Below are 6000 nucleotides of genomic sequence, written 5' to 3' on the forward strand. Positions count from 1 at the left end.
CTTATTTTGAATATAATCAATCCACATTTTCCATTCTAAAATATATTTTTCTTGTGTATAGTCTTTCAAGTAAGCAGAAATTTTTGCCATTTCTGTGAGATTTGATACTTTGAGTGTCCATTCTTCAATTGTAGGTAACTCTTCTTTCTTCCAATATTGAGCAATCAAAAGTCTTGCGGCTGTTATTAAGTTCAAAATCAATTTAGTCTCTATAGCTGTACAATCCATAAGTATTCCTAGTAGAAAGAACTGTGGGGTAAACTTAATCTTCTTTTTCAAAATGTTCTGCATGATCCACCATAATTTAATCCAAAATGCTTTAACCTTTTTACAAGTCTTCCTGTTTGGCACCGTAGGTGATGGTGGGGATCTTTACGATCACCAACCTCTGGATTGTGTGGAATCGCTAGGACAGCTTAAATCTGCCATCCAGCGGTTCGAAAACCCCCTCTTCGGGAGAAGAAGAGGAGGTGAGCTGCAGGGTAGAGGTAGAACTTCCCTAAAACCCCTGAGAAAAAAGGGGTTTGAAGGGTTAAGTTCCCTCCAGCAACCCGAAGTGCTCCAGATCCGAGTATTTTTCTGCTCTGACGGAATCAATCACCACGACCAAATGCCGAGATTTATTTTGGACAATAAAGGATTATACCGGACAGAACGAAAGTGGGAGAACTTTATGCAAGTAGCCAAGCCAATTCCCCGTTACTTTGTAACAAGCTTGAAAATAGCAAGAAAATGGTGGCGAATTGTTAACAAGCTAACGAGTGGAAAGCGAAAGTGACAGAACTTTTATTGCTTGCCATCTGCTGCTGGTAAATTGCATGTTATTTGCTACTTTAACTCCTTGCTGTCTGTTGATAGAATCTAGGGGAGATTTTTAAATATTGTTTTAAAAGACTGTGTTTTTCAGAGGTTAAGAAGATTTAAAGTGAATATTAAGTTGGAAATAAATAAATAAATAAACAATTTTATAGAAGATGGCAGCCAAACAATTAAAGTCTACTGTAACAAAGGGTGCTGGAATCTCATCAGCTCATACAGTAGAGACTAGAACATTGAATTTAGAGGCGTTACAAGAGAACTTGAAGGACTTTATACAAGAAAAAGTTAAAGTAATAACTGATGAGATGTCTGAAATGAAAGAGCAGATATTAGAAATTCAAGTGGGAAATAAAGAAGTTAAAGAAGGATTTGTAATTGCAGTACAAAGTTTGGCAACAAATGTGATTTTATTAGAAGAGGAAGTTGAGGAAATCAAGCAATTTAACTCAAAATTAGAAAATAAAATGGATGAATTTCAAAGTAAAATGGAAAAAACAGATGATGAAATAGTTTTGATACAATACAGAAATATGGAATTTGCTTTAAGAATCCGCGGCTTAAAAGAGAATAGAGAAGAGAACTTAAGGGAAATTTTTTCTGAAGCATTTGCTGAGATATTAGCAGCCCGTCCAGCAGATGTGGCTTATCAAATTGATAAAATATATCATGTGAATTCTTGGATAGCAAGGCAAAAAAAGTTGCCAAGGGATGTTGTTATTTATTTTACAAATAGAACAGTGAGAAATCAGATTCTGCAAGCCTCATATAAGGGGGAGAAGATTCAGGTTGCTGGTCAAGATATTTTAATATTAAAGGAAATTCCACCAAAAATGTTAAGGGCTAGGAAGGAATTTGCCTTCCTGGTGAATGAACTTAAAAAATGCCAGATTGAATATAGATAGGATATTCCAACTGGTATAATAGTATATTATGCAGTGAAAGTACACCGTCTCAATACAGTTGGAAAAGCAAAAGAATTTTATGTTGAGGCATTAAAAGTTGGAAGTCTTCCCCCATTGGAAGCTAAAAGAAGGGAGGCTGAAGTGAAGGAAAGAGAAGTGAAGCAGGTACAAGAACAGATTGTGATGGAAGAAGATTTACTACAAGTGTTGGAAATACCTACGACGGGTTCAGATTCAAAGGAACAAAGGCTGACAAGAGCTGCTGCTAAACGCAAGGAACAAGAGATGAAGGTACAACATCAATTGGCAACTACTACAACGGAAACAGTGGGAGGAGCAAGGCCTAAAGCAAAATGTGATCTGCGGCTGGTGTTCCAAAAGTTTCCTTTGGCCGATAATGGCAATTAAACTATTATCTTGGAATGTTAATGGTTTGAATTCATCACAGAAGAGAAGGAAAGTATTTCATTATTTGAAACAATTTAAAAATGACATTATCTGTTTACAAGAAACACATATTAGATCTTTAGACCAGAAATATTTGATAAACTCAAAATTGGGAGTACATTTTGTTGCCTCCTCTTTGGAAAAAAAAACGGTTTAGTTATATATATAAAGAAGGATATATCAGCAAAATTAATTGAGGTGGATAAGCAAGGAAGATATATTGCTATTGAACTTTTGTTGAAGGGAAAGAAGACATTATTAATAGGAGTTTATGCTCCGAATCAACAACAAGAATTTTTTTTCAAGTTTTTACTTAAAAGAATAGTATTTTGGGATTATAAATCATATATACTAATGGGTGATTGGAATGGTGTGTTGGACACTCAAAAAGACAAAAAAAGTTTAAGGAAGATTTCAAGCCGGGCGAAATTACCAAAGGCTTTTTTTGAAATGATGGAGGACTTGGAATTAAGAGATATTTGGAGAGAACATAATACAGAAGAGAGGGATTTTATCTTCTTTTCTACAGGCATCAATCATTTTCGAGGATTTATTTTATTTTGATTTCTAATGATTTGTACTCTAGAGTGAAGAAGACTAAGATTTGTTCAAGAACTCTATCTGATCATAGTCCGGTTTGGATTGAATTTGATCGGGAAAAGGAGGCTAGGAGATCATGGAGTTTGAATGAGAATTTGTTTAAATATGAACAAAATGTAAATGAATGTAAAAAGCAAATGAAAGAATTTTTTATTATGAATATGAAAGAAGAGACATCTATAAAGATGATTTGGGACGCTAGCAAGGCTTATATGATAGGAAATTTTATACAAATGAATATTAAATACAAAAATAAATTGCAGAAAAAGAAAAAGGAATTGGAAGAGGAAATTAAAAAGAAAAAACAGTTATTGATAAACAGCCCAGGAAATAGTAAAATAAAAGAATCAATAAATATATTAAGAGGTCAGTTTAACATGTTGATGGCAGATCAAGTAGCAATTAATTTACAATATGTAAAACATAATACGTTCAATAATGCCAACAAGCCAGGAAGATGGCTTGCCTATTTAATAAGGAAAAAACAGAAATCACGAATGATTGATAAAATAGAATATAGGGGCAAGAAAGTTTATCAAAAGAATTTGATTAAAAAAGCGTTTTTAGAGTATTATAGTAAGTTATACACTAGGGATATGATTGATGATACAGAGATAGAAAGATATTTACAACAACAAAATATTTGTGAGCTTACAGAAAATCAAAGAGAAGAATTGAATCAATTAATTACTTCAGAGGAAATTAAGCAACTTAAAATCGGTAAAGCACCAGGTACAGATGGTTTAACAGCTGTTTATTATAAAAATTTACAAAATGAGATGGTTGAACCACTTAAAAGAGTTATTTAATAAAATTCAAATGGGAGGGGATGTTCCCCCTTCATGGAGGACAGCTTTTATTTCTTTAATAGCGAAGGAAGATCGAGATGGTATTAAAGCAGAGAATTATAGGCCTATATCACTTTTAAATACTGATTACAAGATATTTGCCAAGATACTTGCTAATAGATTAATGCCAGTGATGAGTTAAATAATTCATAATGATCAGTCAGGATTTATTAAGGGTAGGCAGATGAGATATAATGTAAGGCAAATTGTAAATTTACTTGAATATTTGGAACAAAACAACCAAGTCTCAGCGGCACTTTTTTTTTTTGGATGCTGAAAAAACCTTTGACAGATTGGATTGGCAGTTTTTGTTTAAAGTAATAGAAAAAATGCAATTTGGGGATTATTTTATCCATGCAATTAAAGCAATATATCAGAAGCAAACAGCACAAATAATAGTAAATGGTGAGTTAACAGAAACTTTTAAAATTGGGAAAGGGACGAGACAGGGATGTCCCCTGTCCCCATTACTTTTTATTTTAACTTTAGAAATTCTTTTGAATAAAATACGTGGTTCCGATCAAATAAAGGGAATTAGAGTTAAACATCAAGATTATAGATTAAGAGCTTTTGCAGATGACTTGGTTTTTACTGTATCTCAACCAATATACTCAGCTACTGGTTTAAAAGAAATAATTAGTCAGTATGGTAAAGTATCTGGATTTAAGGTGAATCAGCAAAAGATAAAGATGATAACTAAAAATATGAATATACAACAAAAGAAGAGTTAGAAAGAACTACGGTTTTGAAATCGTTAAAAGGTTAAATATTTAGGAATATATATTACAGCTTCAAATGTTAAATTATACAAAAATAATTATGAGGTATTGTGGCAGAAGGTATGGAAAGAAATGGAGAATTGGAAGAAGTTACAACTATCCTTGCTGGGAAGAATAGCGGCTATAAAAATGAATGTTTTGCCCAGGTTTCTATTTTTGTTTCAAATTATACCGGTACTTAAGAATGATATCAAATTACAGGAATGGCAAAAGGGGGTTAATAACTTTGTATGGATGGGCAAAAAACCAAGAATAAAATTAAAAATAATGCAGGACACAAGGGAAAGGGGGGGTGTCTTAAAATGCCTAATTTAAAATTGTATTATGAAGCAGTTGTCTTATCATTAATTACTGATTGGATTAATTTAACTGAGGAAAGAGTTTTGAATATAGAAGGTTATGGTTTGTTATATGGGTGGCATGCCTATTTATTATATGATAAGAAAGTAGATAAAATATTTTAAAATAATATAATTAGAAATGCATTATTGAGGGTTTGGAGGAAATATCAATATAAATTAGATGGAAAGATTCCAATATGGGCAATCCCAAGACACATGATAGAAAATATAAATATATATCAAAAGATGGAGGTAGTTACCTATAAAGAACTCCTTTGTATGGAAAAGGGGGAATTACAATTAAAATTCAGAGAAAAGATGGGGGAAGAAGGGAAAAGTTATACATGGTTTCAATATGGACAATTACAAGCTAGATGGAAATTAGATCAAAAAATAGGTATTAAACAAATTGAGGATAATTTGTTAAAACAAATGAGAGATCAAAGTCAACAGCATATTAAGAGGTTGTATAATGTATTAGTAGAAATAGACTCAGAGACTGAATTGGTTAAGGATTGTATGATTAAGTGGGCACAAAATTTTCAGCAACCAATAATGTTGGAAACTTGGGAAAGAATTTGGGTGAGGAATGTTAAATTTACACAAGCGCAAAATATGAGAGAAAATTTTTATAAGATGTTTTGTAGATGGCATTTAGACCCCAAAAAGTTGTCATGTATGTATCCTAATGTACAGGCTAAATGTTGGAGATGTGATTGTGAAGATGCCACTTATTACCATATATGCCTATGATAATTATTTAGTTGCATTAGGTCAATAATAAGCAACTCAGTGCCATAGACACTAGTATGCTGTGTGTATATCCTATCACACACATCAGAGTCGCCACCTATTGTGACTTTAATGTTTTTAGATTCTTTTAATTAATATATTGCTTAGTTTGGGACAGCACCTTGACAAACTATAACAATGAGTTGAAACTGCCAAGAGGACTTCCACAGGGACAAATGCAAAATCCAAATTCGGGTTATTAAAATCAGTGGCATGAGCATAGGATTGGAATGACCATATTAGGCATAGCATATCAGACATACATGTCCAAAGGATCTGGTGGATCATAAACTGTACATTAATTAATAATGTGATCCAGTTGTCACACACAGAAAAGGAAACATCAGTCCTATTTTGTAACAACGTAAGTATAATGTCAAGAACAAGAGACTTAATTCTTTCTCTAAATTCCTTAGAGAATATTATATTCAACTCTGAGCACATGTTAATAAGGACACTGACAAGAGGAAAG

This window comes from Ahaetulla prasina, chromosome 4 (genome assembly GCF_028640845.1).
Source record: "Ahaetulla prasina isolate Xishuangbanna chromosome 4, ASM2864084v1, whole genome shotgun sequence".
NCBI classification, from domain to species: Eukaryota; Metazoa; Chordata; class Lepidosauria; order Squamata; family Colubridae; genus Ahaetulla; species Ahaetulla prasina.